The 15,331-nt window shown below is 40.9% G+C and overlaps 1 protein-coding gene across 3 annotated transcripts in view; it reads left to right on the forward strand.

Annotated features, from left to right (window-relative positions):
• The window catches only part of COBL (cordon-bleu WH2 repeat protein), a 1,839,636-nt gene that overhangs the window by 525,948 nt on the left and 1,298,357 nt on the right, over window positions 1–15,331 (forward strand). Inside the window, exon 1 of one of the 3 annotated variants that reach the window (XM_044064793.1) lies at window positions 11,024–11,140. The exons of the other annotated variants lie outside the window; for them this stretch is intronic. The gene's annotated coding sequence lies outside the window, so the exon portion shown is untranslated. Of the gene's footprint in view, window positions 1–11,023; window positions 11,141–15,331 lie in introns of those variants that run through there. 3 annotated transcript variants of the gene reach the window in all.

The following is a 15,331-nucleotide window of genomic DNA, read 5'->3' on the forward strand; positions in this document are numbered from 1 at the left end:
GGTTTAAGAGGCAGGATCTGCCCTTAACAAAGCGACTCTGGGTAGGATCCAGTGTTTGTAGGTCCCCAATATCTTTATTTATGAGGTCCATGATGATCCTTTCCATAGCTTTGCAGACCAAGCTAGTCAGGCTTATGGGGCGATAGTTTCCAGGATCCGTTGAGGCACCACCTTTATGGAGAGGGACCACTGTTGCTGTACGCCACTCTTTGGGCACATATCCTGTAGTAAGGCTGAGATTGAACAGTAGTTTTATGTTTGGGTTTAGCTCTTCTTTGAGTTCATGTAGGGCAGCCCGGGACACCATCTGGTCCCATTGATCCTGTGTTTTGCTTTGGAGAGGGCGGCTCTTACCTGAGCATCTGAGATGTCAGGGGGGCAGCACTCTGCTGGGATAGATATTTGCCCTTTTGGTGGGAGGGGAGAGAGAAGTTTGCGCTGAACCTGTCAGCTAGGATGTTGGCAATGTCTGTGGGTTCGGTGTATTTTTTGTCATTTTGGACTAATTCTGAGCATATCTGGGAATTACCACCCAGGTTCCTAACATAACTAAAGAAAGCCTTGTGATTATCCTTAGTGTCCTGTGCAATTTTTCTCGAAGCTGGCCTTAGACAATTTTATGTGTGCCCGTAGTTTTTTGCTAATACTGATCAGTGATGCCTTCCCTTTTTGAGATTTTGCTTTATCATTTAGTAGCTTCCTCCTTCTATTGTATAGTTTGTTTATGGCTGGGGTCCACCAGACAGGACGTCTGCCTTTGGAGGATTGGGTCTTGGTTTTATTTGGGATCGCATGATCCATGCATTCCTGAAGGTGTTCATAGAATGCGTTTATAAAGGATTCTGCGGTCTGGGCTGTATTTTCCACAGGCCCGGGGGCTTTGAAGGATTCCACCTCAGTTTTGCAGAGTGTAAAATTTGCTTTAGAGAAGTTTTTCACTGTGGTTTTCTGGGCAGGGGGTGGGGTCGGGATGTGAATATCCAGTGAGATTATTTTATGGTCTGATCTTACCAGTGAGGGATACACTTCTGGTCTGGAGCATAGAGTCCCCATGTTGGTGATGATCAGGTCCAGTATGTTTTCCCCTCTTGTGGGAGTGGTAACAAGTTGTTCCATAGCATTTGAGTTTATAAATTCTAGGAACCTTTGGGCTAGGGTGTTGGAGCTAGAGTAATGCTCCCAGTCTATGTTTGGGTAGTTGAAGTCGCCCAATATAATGGTGTTTGGAGAGACCTTCATATTTTCCAGTGTTCTCAGGAAGGCCGAGTGGGGTTCCTGGTTTTGGGAGGGTGGTCTGTAGCAGGCTATAAACTGGAAGGCAGTTTTACCCACTGTTAGTTGCACATGGATAGTCTCTGATGCTTCGTGCTTTGCCACCAACCTGGAGGTGTGGGTATCTTTGATGAATATCGATACTCCTCCTCCTTTTGTGGTTCGGTCCAAGTTTTGGGGCCGGAAAGCATGGTATGAGGTATAACCTGGTAGTGCTGGGGTGCTCTCGGGAGCCCTGAACCAGGTTTCTGTTACTGCACAGATATCGATGTTCTCCATGCTAAGGAGAGTTTCGAGTGTGTGCATCTTGAGGTTTAGACTTCTGGCGTTGAGTAGCATTACTCTTAGTTTCTTATCCCTTGTGATACCTATGGAGGTGGGTTTGTCTTTGAGCCTTGCCTAAAAAGGCACTATGGGGTAGCAAGAGCCTTTGCCAATATCCAAAGCCCAGGGTGACAGGTGCAAGCCGTCCCTAGCGAAGCATCGTGGCTTGTCGAGCATATCATCCCAAGCTGACAGGCATTGGATCCCCTTTGAATGACACCAGTACTTAAGCCAATTGTTGAAATTGATCATCTTGTCTTCATATTGTGGCATCATTCTTGGTGAGGGTAAGATGCTACTCAAGGTCAGGGTCATACGGCCTGGGCTACATGCTCAGAGAACTCTTTATGTCTCTTTTCATGTAGTCCAGGGAGGTATCGCCTCAGGTCATTCACACCAGCATGGACAATGACTGAGTCATATTTGTACTTGCCTTGGAGTGACCTGAGTGCTTGTGTTATGTGGCGGATCCTAGCACCCGACAGGCTGCTCACCGTGACCCTCTCCTTGTTCAGCCTGGTGGCGGGACGTCAGTGTGCCTGACGATAGAGTCACCTATTACAAGTGTATCAGGTGTGTTGTTTAGTCTTAAGGGCTGTGACTGTTTGGCACACTGGCTTTGTGAGATATGTGTTGCACGTGTTTTGTTTTGGGGTAGCGGCTGTTTGGGTGTCTGCTTTGGAGGTCTCTGCTGCTTCAGCAGATCTTTATTTAGAGCCTCCGAGTATGTTTTTGTGTGATTATGTGTTTGGTTTGCTGTTGTGGTAGGTCTATGTGAGACTGGAATTGTAGTGAGTATGGTTTCCTTTTCCTCCTGACTGGTTATGCCAGTACTGAGTTGAGAGAGCTTAGCCTCCAGTTTGGCTATATGGTTAAATCTCTCACATGTGTTGGAATTTGTTGGGAGGAGGAGAGGGTTGTCTGTGTACATGAGGCAGTTGTAACATTGCCTCAAGATTCCCAGATTCACCAGCTGGACCGGAGAGGAGATTGACAACTGATCTTTGGACATGCTAGAATAATATTGGGAATTCCTTAATAATTGAAAACCAGGGCCAGTGGGGAGTGAGGGTGTAGTGCTTTTAATTTTTAGTGCTGACTTATATAATTGCTTTAGTGAGCAAGTGCCAGGTAACTTAAGTGCAATGTGTTACAGGTAACTTAAATGCAAAAACGACAAACAGTAACTTTCTTTCAAGTGAAACAAGGAAATAAGTACAGTAAGCAATGCAGATATCACTAGTGAGCCACAGAAGCGCTGAGAAGCCGCGTATTAGGTGGAATTAGCGTTCCAGGGAAATAACAAGCAAACAAACAACAAGCATATAAACAAAGCTATATTCAGCATAGAATTATAGACACCTTCAGTCTGACAGGTTACACTCTCTTACAGGATGCCCTACTTTGAACTGGTGTAAGTGACAAAGCTATCTAATGCTTCAAGGATGTTATTAACAGATGCTTCAAAATAAAAATATACTCAGCCACCTTATCTTCTTTCCCCATAATAAAAAGCATCCCATCAGGCTCTGTTTTATCACTTCTACTCTCCTCCCTCTTTATCAATAGACTTCCACCAAACTTACCCCAACTTCCAATAATACTTTAAAAATATGGTATAGTGACTCTGTCCCACTGCATTCTATCATAAAGAACTTTTAAAATGCCTCCAAGTACTTTCTAATTTTTAATTGATATACTAAAACTTTGTTTTACACACACACACACACACACACACACACACACACACACACACACACACACACACACACACACAATGGTCTGGGTGTTTCCATATCTTGATGACTGGCTCCTCTCTGCTCCCACCAAGCCTGTACTGACTCAAGCCAGGGACTGCTTTCTCCATCTATGTTTAACTGGGCATTACAGTGAACTACACCAAGTCTCAGCTTTCCCCGTCCTGAGTTTATTGCTGCTCATCTGGATATGGTGACCCAAATTGCAAGCTTACCGCAGACAAGAGTAAACACTTTACAGAGTCAAGCATTCCATTTTCTCTCTCTTCCTTCCCAGCTGGTGAGATTGGGATTACAGCTCCTCAGACCTATGGCAGCTTCCATAACTCTAGTGCCCCTAACAAGGTACTATATGAGGGTACTAAACTGATGCTTACAGTGCAATGGTCGAAAAGACAACAGCCCTCTCCGCTCCAGTGTGGATGACAAACATTTGCAGGAACACATAGACTGTTGGATTACCACAGAAGTTTTCATGGCTGCACTTTTATTCTTCTCCCACCCACAGCCACAGTGACTATGGCCATCTCCCCAACTTGGGGAGCATTACTTGGAAGGACTGTCCAAGACACTTGGTCCCAGTTAGAGGTCAGTCTTCACATCGATGCCCTGGAAAAAGGGCTTACAGTTGCCCCCAAAGGTAAAGACAAGTCACTGCTCCATATTTTGATAGCTTCCATAAATCTTCCACTCGGAAGATTTATTTGAGTAAGTGGAAACGCTTCACATATTGGGCTCAAGGAAGGGACATAGATCCTTTCACTGCTTCCATCCAAATAGTCCTTGATTTTCTAGCTGAACTCTTCCATGCAGGTTCATCTCCTTCTACTCTTAAAGTTCAATTGGCAGCTATTTCTAACTTTCATGTGGGTATTTCTGAGTCTGCCTTAATGTCCCACAAGCTTTGCAAAGCCTTTTGAAAGGAGTTTTTCTTCTCAGACCTCCTATAAGAAATCCTCCTTCTCCTTGGGACCTAAATTTAGTTCTTACTTCTTTGATTCTTCCCCTTCGAACCTGCAGCCTCCTGTTCTTTAAAATTGCTATCATGGAAAACGCTTCTTCTGGTAGCTATTACTTCAGCTAGAAGAGTTTGAACTTCATGCACTCAGCTGTCGACCTCCTTATCTGTTGTTCCATAAGGACAGGGTATTCTTGAACCAATCCGTCCTTTTTGCCTAAGGTAGCCTCGACGCCTAATCTAAATCAAAGCATTGACCTCCCTGTGTTTTTCCAGAATATTCCAATAGGTCTGAACAAAAATTACACTGGCTAGATGTTCATCATCAGTTAAGGTACTATTTGGATAGAACAAAACAATTCAGAAAATCTGACCAGCTGTTTGTCTCCTATGCAGAAGGCAGAAAGGGACTTTCAGTTTCAAAGGTATCATTATCTAGATGGCTAACATCTCTGATTTCCCTTGTTTATGAAATTAGACACCAAAGGCTGCCTAACAAACCTAAGGCCCATTCCACCAGAGCTTTGGCTACTTCCATAGCCTTCCAAGACAGACTGCCTATTGACACCATTTGTGCAGCGGCTACTTGGGCTACTCCTCACACTTTCATTTCTCATTATAAGTTGGATTTAGCTTCTAGGCATAGAGCTAACTTTGGTTCCACTGTTCTCAGGAATCTGTTCCGTTAGGCCACCCGGGACAAGGTGCTAGGGGCGCGGTCCCATCCAGCAAGAATGAAGGCGAGATAGACAACTTAACATATAGAAGTTATGTTCTTACCATAACGTTCCATGTTAGTTGTCTTCTTCTCGCCTTCTTCAAGGCCCCACCCTCCTTCCCCTGGCCTGGACAGACCTAGAGGAGTTGTGATTGTGACCTGTCTTTCTACCACCTCTTTCTTAGGCATATGCTGTTGTGCATATTTCCTGGATCAGGATGTAGGTCACCCTTCTTTCTCCCTGTTGTTAGAGGTGGACTCTGTTTAGAGTTATTCTGTTACTATTATAAGCTGGGGTTAGCTTACAAACGAGATCTGAGGTAACTCTCGCCTAGCATTGTGGGATATAAGGGGAGCCTCGAGCCGGTGGAACCAACTCTCGAGCTTTTAGAGTGGCGAGCCGGGCAGGGGGTCGGCTCCAACCCATCCAGCAAGAAGAAGGCGAGAAGAAGACAACTAACATGGAACGTTATGGTAAGAACATAACTTCTATTTTCTCTTTATCAATGACTAAGAGCACATGCCACAAATACTTCCAAACAAAACATTCCCCCAAAATCAGCAAACCAGTCAATGCCAGTGACTTTAGACTAATCTGTATTCTACCAGCTCAAGAAAAACTGCAAAAGTTAATGTTTGAAAAGTTAGTCTGCTCCTAATTAACTGCATATAAACAATATGTTTATTTCTTACTAGGTGTCAGTATGGATTTTGTTCAGGTAGAAGCACTCGGACTGCCATTTTTACCTTAACAGAACCGTCCTATTAAATGTAGACACATTGTATTAAATATAGATAAAAGCTATTTAATAGGGTCAGTGTTCATCAGTCTTATAGACACCTTCAGTCTGACAGGTCACACTCTCTTACAGGATGCCCTACTTTGAACTGGTGTAAGTGACAAAGCTCTCTAATGCTTCAAGGATGTTATTAACAGATGCTTCAAAATAAAAATATACTCAGCCACCTTATCTTCTTTCCCCATAATAAAAAGCATCCCATCAGGCTCTGTTTTATCACTTCTACTCTCCTCCCTCTTTATCAATAGACTTCCACCAAACTTACCCCAACTTCCAATAATACTTTAAAAATATGGTATAGTGACCTCTGTCCCACTGCATTCTATCATAAAGAACTTTTAAAATGCCTCCAAGTACTTTCTAATTTTTAATTGATATACTAAAACTTTGTTTCACACACACACACACACACACACACACACACACACACACAAACACACACACACACACACAATGGTCTGGGTGTTTCCATATCTTGATGACTGGCTCCTCTCTGCTCCCACCAAGCCTGTACTGACTCAAGCCAGGGACTGCTTTCTCCATCTATGTTTAACTGGGCATTACAGTGAACTACACCAAGTCTCAGCTTTCCCCCACGTCCTGGAGTTTATTGCTGCTCATCTGGATATGGTGACCCAAATTGCAAGCTTACCGCAGACAAGAGTAAACACTTTACAGAGTCAAGCATTCCATTTTCTCTCTCTTCCTTCCCAGCTGGTGAGATTGGGATTACAGCTCCTTAGACCTATGGCAGCTTCCATAACTCTAGTGCCCCTAACAAGGTACTATATGAGGGTACTAAACTGGATGCTTACAGTGCAATGGTCGAAAAGACAACAGCCCCTCTCCGCTCCAGTGTGGATGACAAACATTTGCAGGGAACACATAGACTGTTGGATTACCACAGAAGTTTTTCATGGCTGCACTTTTATTCTTCTCCCACCCACAGCCACAGTGACTATGGCCATCTCCCCAACTTGGGGGAGCATTACTTGGGAAGGACTGTCCAAGACACTTGGTCCCAGTTAGAGGTCAGTCTTCACATCGATACCCTGGAAATGAGAGCAGTCCTATTAGCATTGCAGATGTTTCAAGATACTCTACCTCCAGGGATGACTGTCATCCAGACGGACAATATGTCTGTAGTCTGGTACATCAACAAGCAGCAGGGAACCAGATTTTACTCCTGTGTTAAGAGGCTATGAGGGTCTGGTATTGGGTGCTCTCTTCTTGCCGCTTTGTTTTAGCATTGCATATCCCTGGCAAATCCAATGTGCTAACAGACAAACTAAGCAGGTCCATCTTACTCCTTCATGAGTGGTCTCTCAACCCAGTGGTGGCAAAAATAACTTTCCATCAATGTGGTCAGCCATGCTGTGATCTCTGTCTTCCCCTCTCAAGCCTAAGTGCATCAGGTATTTTGCCCTGATCCCTGCAAAGGGGGAGTCACTGAGAAGCTGTCTGATTCACAATTGGACTCCTGGGCTCCTTATACGCATTTCCTCCTACTGCTCTCATTCCCAAATTCCTGCAGAACATGTCTCACTGGAAGTGCAAAGTAATTCTCACTCCTCCATTCTGTCCTTGTGTTGGATCTAACACAAGATTTGCTCTCTTATTCATCAGGGATGACTCACCTGGACATATGGACCCTCAAATTGACTGCATGTTTTTTCTACTTCTAATGATGGCCAGACAATCCAGGTCCCCCCCCCCCCAATTCGACACACCCTCATATCCTCTCAGAAGGATTATGCTAGGAAGGTATATAAGAGCAAATGGCTGTCCAAAGGCAATTAGACCCCTTTTCGGCACCTATTCCAGCTATCATAGATGTCTTGCTTCTAATTTTAACAGTGGAAGTCATTATTCTACCATAAAGATCCAGCTTGCAGCCATCTCAGGTTTTCATGAAGGACATAACCATTCCACCCTGGCATCATCTATGCAATGCAAAGCCTTTCTCAAAGGTACCTTTTTGATCTGACCCCCTATCAAGGATCCCACTCCTCCATAGGATACTATTTTGAGCCCTAACTTGGCTCCCTTTTGAGTCACCTGCCAAGGTGGATTTGAAGTTTTTGTCTTGGGCAACTATTTTTCTTGTCACAATCACATCAGCCAGATGGGTATCAGAACTCCAAGCTCTATCTTCAGAGTTAAAATACTTGAACTTTCACAAGGATAGGATGTCTGTCCATACTAATTCATCCTTGGTACCTAAGGTGGTTTCAGAAGCAGCTATAAACCAGTCCATCAACCTTCCTGTCTTCTTTCCAAACTTTCCCAACAAAGGAGAATACATGTTTTATCTTTTAGATGTTCATAGACAAGTTAGATTTTTATCTCCACAGAACAAAAGATTTGAGAAAATCAGACCAGCTATTTGTTTCCTTTTCCAAAGTCAAGCTGGGTAAATCATCTTCAAAGGTCACTTCAGCCAAGTGACTTAAAGATTGTATTATGTTTGTCTGTAAGGAAAATGGATTGATTCCTAAGTCTCATTCCAGTAGATCTATAGCCACATCCTCTGCCTTCTGGTCTAGAGCTTCTATAGATGACATCTGTGGAGCTTCCACTTGGTCTAACACTCATGCCTTCATTGCTCTCTATAAATTGGACATTATTTCTAGAAGTAGAGCAGCGTTTGGTTCCTCTTTACTCCAGAATATCTTTCCTTATAGACCCCACTGGGGTTTCTCTAGCTGGGGACTCTGCCCCATCAGTTGAGGAATGGATAAAGAAGACAATATCAGATACCGAATTTATGTACACTTCATAACAGTGCATCTGTGTTGTTTGTTTTTGTCTTTCCTCAACTTCCCGCCGTCCAACCCCTTCCTTCTTAAAATTTTTATTCACTGGTCTCCTAGTTCGTCCTGGGGTGTGTCATACTACCAGACTGTTGAAGGGCTCCAGTCATTTCTTTCTTCTTTTCCTTCTTCTGTGCAGTCTGACTGGGATTTTATTGGTAGTTATAATGTATTATTACACGCCTTTGTGCTACAGACAGTGACGTAGCCTGAATGTAGGACAAATTCGATCTGATGTAATTCTAAATGAACAGGATGATTATGGGTAAGAGGAAGAGGTAGAACTTTGCAGCCTAGTCTTTAGAAGTGGCTGAAGTCAGATCTGAGATCGGACATGAGACCCCATCAGTTGAGGAAGGATGAAAATAGACAACATAGATGAATTGTTGTGGTGAGAACATGACTTTTGTTTATGCATGCTGGATAGCTGTCTATCTCTCAGATGGGACCCACAAAGTTAGCAAAGGGAAGACCACCTCTACGAAGTAGCCAGTCATTAGCAGAGTTCCCCAGGGCTCTGTGCTGGGTCCATTTCGTTTTGGCATCTACTTCTCAGAAGTCCAGGCAAATATCAAGGGCCTCTGGCTGACCAAATTTGCAGGTGAATGACAAATAGATGCAGTCACAGAATCCCCCCAAGGCACTGACATTGTACAGGAAGGACTAACACAGACAATTGACTGGTGCCAAAACCATGAATTAAAACTCACTGCAAAGAAATGCATAATATTATCCTTTGGGAAGTCAGCCAACCTATGGAACAACCTCATCATTAATATACTCCTAAGAGTTAAACCATTAATCAGGGATTTGATTACATAAATAGACAGCAACCTGACTTTCGATCAGCATGTGTCTTAGGTAGTAAGGAAATCATTCTATGTTTCTCAATTTATAAGCTTGGCATCTAGGTCCAAGGATGTCATCATTCTACTGTATTCAGCCCTCATCAGGCCAATCATAAAGTATAGCACCCTCCATCGGTATGTAGCTGACCAACACGTGCAACAACTGGAACATCCACAGAGGTTCCTCACAAAAAGAATACAGGGTGTAAACAGCATGAACTATGCAGATTGCCTCAAAGCCCTATCTCTGTACTATTTCCTACAGACTGTTGAGAGATGCTCTATGTCTGGCATACAGCAAGCATTTTAGATCCCACTCTGATGAACCTTTTGCAGAGCTGCAAAATGAATAACATCAGAATTACTCAATGTAAGGATTTAAACTTTGTTTCGAGATAATAAGACATGTTGGAGAGACAGACATATATCTTTGACAGTTCTCATTCTCTGGAACAGGCTTCCAGTCTACGTGAAAAACAGCTTTTCCCTGACCCTGTTCGAGAGAAACCTGGACCAGTGGATGGGAAATCAGAAATATACCCCAGATATAGCATCTGTGTCCCTAATAGACAGAGGCAGCCTGTAAATCTTTCCCTATCTTATAAAAATCCAGCTATCCATCCTCAACCCCTTTTTCTCATTTTGCACATGGGGTCGGGATATACCACTTAAAAAAAAACCTAAGGAACATCAATGTATGGGATACATTTGAGAGGCTTTATTAAACTTACAAATGCCAGCACATAAACTTGCAAATACATTTGGGGTGTTTGGCTAGGCTTATAAAAGCCTCAGTGATTGTTAACCTACCATACACCTATGAACCTATACACCTAAGAAAGGAGGACGGCGTTTATAAGAAGCACAAATGTGGGATGAAGCTTGTGACAATGCTGAAATTGCTGAACTGTTTAATATTTACAGAAAATGCCTGGTGGTGGAAGAACATGTGCATAAATGGCTGCGTAACTGTATAATAATGCTATAGCTTTGCCACTTGTAATATTCCCAGGGTCTACTACGAAATTGAGCCTGTGGCTCAAAAGAACTATCTACTTAGCAAATTATTTATATCATAATAATAGCAACAACACAATATGTACATGACTTAAAAAACATAACTGCTAGTTAGTATGAGATTGGAATGGTGGTATGTGTTAGGGTTTTCCAATGAAAAATATGCACTGAGATGAGGAACAGAAAAAGTTACACTACCTTCAGCATCTTCAGCAAGTCAAATAAGTTTGCTTTTTCCACTCCAGAAAATGAACCCTTTCTGTTCATGTTTTTGTTTGTCTAAACATGACACATGGGTACGGTATGGGCATAATAGTCAGAGATCCAAGCTTCTGCATTGTCAGTATAACTATGTACAGAGACGCTGAAGTGTCAGCATATAAACTTGGGACACCCTTACTACAGTTGTCAGAGAGTGAAGAGTAATCTGTTAACAGCAGCATTAATGAATAACCAAGCTAGGTGCAGGTCCAAAGGGCTGCTTTCGCATGACACTGCCCTTTCTTGTTGTTAAGTAAAGCATAAGAGACAATTAATTTATATTTCCTATTCAGAATCTAGTCTGTCATAAGGAATGAATCTAACTGGAAATAAAGTAAAGGAAAGGGGAGCACGTTAGACCACCACTGTGAGGTAAAGTACAAACACTTTATCTTGTATCAGAAAGCAAAACATATTTTATGAGACTGAAATTAAAAACAACACGTTTCTGTGGCCGCATAGATTATGTACTTCCTTATATAATGTAATGTAACAGTAACATTTATTGTTTAACTTACTGGTTTAGTTTACTGCTGTAACTTGAAAGGTGTTTTGCAGTTATAAGAGGAATAAAAAGTTTTCAAACACCTCCATCGTTGGTCTTTGGGGTAAATGAAGTTACTGGATTGCAACTGTTGGCCATTATTTGCTGGTATTATGTCTGTGATGTGGAAATGGTAATTAAATGAACTATTGTGAAATTTATAAGAAGCCTGCGCAGTCATCTGATTAAAGGAAAGTTTATGTACTGCTCAAGAAAAAATCTGATTTTTCATTTGAGGCCATTGGCCCAATAGTTAAGCAGAATCTTCTCTTGTACAGCTATTTCTAAATATTGGACACAAGAAAATCACAGTACTATTACATGCTGTTAACAGGGAAAGTAATTAAAAAACATAGAACCTATTCCATATTTGGAGGTGAAGATGGGGTCCGGTTCCAGAATTCTAATGCTGTGACCTCAGTGTATAACCCTGTTCATGGTAGGATAATAGTGGTCAATAAAACAAGGAAGTGATATGGTTATAAATTTTTGTGATTACTTGAATTTCATTAAAGAACTTGCTCTGGTTTGGAGGACACCTACCAGATCACCGTAGTATGTGGGGGAAGCACGACTATTCGACCCCAGACTGTTCGCCCTCAATGCATTTCTATACAATTTCATGTATACATTTATATGTACTGTATATGTGATTTTTTAGTGGACAGTTCGACCCCGGACTATTTGACCCCAGACTGTTTGACCCAAATATATTCTAGTAAGTATTTTATCATTATGTTATTATTTAATCAAGTATTCAATAAATACACTGTTAATTTTTCATTGTAAATATATTTTATTTTTATTTTATTACTTTTTTAATTTAATCATTACATTGGTTAGTATAAATATAACACATAAACTTTTAACATTTAGTAACCAGTGTTATGTTTTAACATATTATAATTAGTGTTACGTTTTAACATATTCTTTTTTTTTTAATTAAACACTTTTCTTGAGATGTACCCGTCGTGTCAGTCATATTAAAACATTTTTATTTAATAGTGACACTAGACTGGGTACCCACTAGACTACATCTTTCACAAACCATTCCTTTATCCATTACTGGTGAATCTAAAAGGCCTATTTTGTGGTATGTAAAGTAAAACGGGTTGTCTTTTTCACTTTCAGCTGTTAATCTCCAGTAGTAGGTTCAACTGAAATCAAGAACTATATCAACCCTTGAAATCCTGATGTTATGATTATTATTTCTATAGATCGTAGTTTCCGTGTATATTTTTCTTTATGTACTATATCTGTGTTTACTGGTGTAGAATGTTGAACAGAAACTGTGAACTATAGCAACCTTTGTAATCCGGATGTCATTATTATTATTTTTATAGCCCGTACTTTCCATTCATTGCTTCTTTATCTACTATATCTGTCCTTACTGCATGAGAACGTTGAACGGAAACTACGAACTAGTCCCTTGTTTCCATTTATTGTTTTTTTTTTACGTAGTACATCTCTGTTTCTTTTTAGATTTTTTTGTGTACATTGTAGTTGGACAATGAGGTCACATGATTAAGGCATAGGACAGTAGGAAGTGTTCGTAATCTTACCAGGAGTAAAAGGGTTGCAGGGCCATAGGAGAAGGAACATTTTGAATTTTCTAGAGATACTATCATTCTTTTTGTAATGTTTTGTTCTGGTCCAACTGTCCGGGGTTGAATAGGTCGCGGGCAAATCAGTGGGGTCAAAACATCATATACCCTACGTGGGATATCACTTCCAAAAGAGCGTCATTGGTAATGCCATCGCAGAACATTATTGATGTTTTTTTTGATTACCATGCCTATTTCTGGAAGGTACTGCTAAGTATTAATGTAGTGCAGGTGCAGTTCATAGAAAAGTAATACAATGGGGAAGGACTTAATTCAAACATCATATGCGGAAGTCTGTGGTATCTTAAGATGTATCTTCTTTAACAGAGGAAAAAAAGTATGAGAAGGTAAAAGGTAAATGTATTGCAGGCACTCGCAAAACTTTTAAAGAATATATTGCAAATGCCCACACAACTTTTAAAGGTATAAATGGTCAGCCAGTTAATATTACAATACAGAAAAGTGGATATTCAGAAATAAACAGAAGAAAATAATCTTGGAAATGGGTTAGGCTGACTTCATTGTAGAATAGACTTCAAGGGGAGATAATGTACAAGGGAAAGGTATGGGAGAATCCCAGCAACAGGAATGAGATTGGGAAGGTGAAGGATTACTAATATCTTTGTCTCCTGAAAGAGGGCTGGAGATGGCAGACTAGATCTCCCAGCAGTCCTTTCCTTTTGTCATCTTCCATGTCTCTGATTATGTTGGGGTATATTGAACATATCTCGATTATACCAGTTTTAGTTACACCACTTTGGGTGGTAGTAGAAATACAGAACCTAAAAGATGTGTTTACCTGATTAATTTCTGTTCATTTTTGTCATTTTTTTCATGTTTATTCATGTCTGAAGTAAGCATGGCCTTTCTTGTACTGGGGAGCTCCTTTAAATTTAAAGTCATAAGTCTGTTTATCTGCTTAATTGGTTTCAAACTGACTAACCTTTTAACTAACTTTGATCCTAGTGTGGACATTGCCTAAATGTAGAAATCATTTTTAAGGGAGTCTTAAAATAGGCTGTGAGAGTTAACTGTTGTTCATAGTCTGTTATCACTGGTATATGAACCTTGTGTTTTACTGGAAGCCATGTTTTCAGGTCTGGTCTAACATACTTCTAAAAACTGGGTTTATAGTTCTGTTTTTGTTGAGTAGTACCTTTTTTTTTTACAAGGGCCCTATCTGTGTCTGTTATGTGTAGGTTTGGTTTCTGTTCATTTTCTTCCTTCTAGTCCCTGGCTTTGTTAGTCTAATAGTGTGCTGAGAGTCTCCTGTCTTAACTAATGACATCATGTGTATTTGATGCATATACATATGCTCCCTAGACATTTATACATCTGAAAAAGACAATTTATAGGATGGGCTCCGGGAGCTTCAGAAGTGGATAGACAAATGTTCACAAGAGAATATTCTTATAAACATACAGTCAGCACTAACAGACAAGGCACTACATATAAAGGATGACCATGCAAAAAAGTGAAAGAAGTGATCTGATGAGAAGAGGTCCGTCTTCTATTAACGACAGCACTTAACACCACTGGTGCTAGGACTAGTTAGCAGTCCAAAGTTTCCCTGGCTGACAGGGACCATACCCCTGTCATCATATACCATTCTTGCCACGTTGTTCATTCCTTCACACTCTTGAAGATAGATTCTCTAGAAAAGGGACCAAGGATGCTTTGCTGCACTTTCGCTATTTATTGCCAAGGAAGCTGTGATTATGTGTATATGAGTAATTTACAGTACTTCTGTTTTATTTTCAGTTGGGAGAATTTTGTTTTTCAACTTATTTCCTTTTAAAATGTTTTTTCCAGTTTGTGCTTCATTGGCCCTAGGCTCAACTGTGTCACATGTCAAAACTTTTATTTAGGATGTATGATTGTAACTGTGTTATCATGTCTTCTGACAAACCCACTTATTTTAGTCGGATTTGGGTTGGCCAACAACACTTTTATGTATTCTGTTTATACTAAGTTTAACATGGTGAAAGTTAGAGACCACCAACTTGTTCAGGTACTATGTACTTCTTATTTGGAAGCTGAATTAGAGGATCTAGCAAAAAAAAAAAATTCAGAAAAATTATGTTAAATCTCTGGTGGAGACAAGAGATTAACAGAAGTGCTTTGGCTTCAGGTCAGCACATGTCACTGAAGCAGAAGACATACCTATTGTTTATCATCCTTGGGAATTCTGCAAGCATACACAACATGGAAGAAGAATGGCTTAAAGAAACCTCCCTGATTCCCTGAGCGGGATAACAGCTCCAATCCCTCCACTTGCTCTTTGTCTCTGAGAGGAACCAATGGGTTGTAAGGCTGTCATCTCCTGGAGTAAGGACAACTGGATGGGAGGGAGTGAAACCTCATGATCACCAAGGATCAGTGAGTCAAAAAAAAAAAAAAAACAGACTTTCATGA

The sequence above is a fragment of the Protopterus annectens genome, chromosome 3.part0 (assembly GCF_019279795.1).
Source record: "Protopterus annectens isolate FY-2018-M chromosome 3.part0, PAN1.0, whole genome shotgun sequence".
Taxonomy (NCBI): Eukaryota; Metazoa; Chordata; order Ceratodontiformes; family Protopteridae; genus Protopterus; species Protopterus annectens.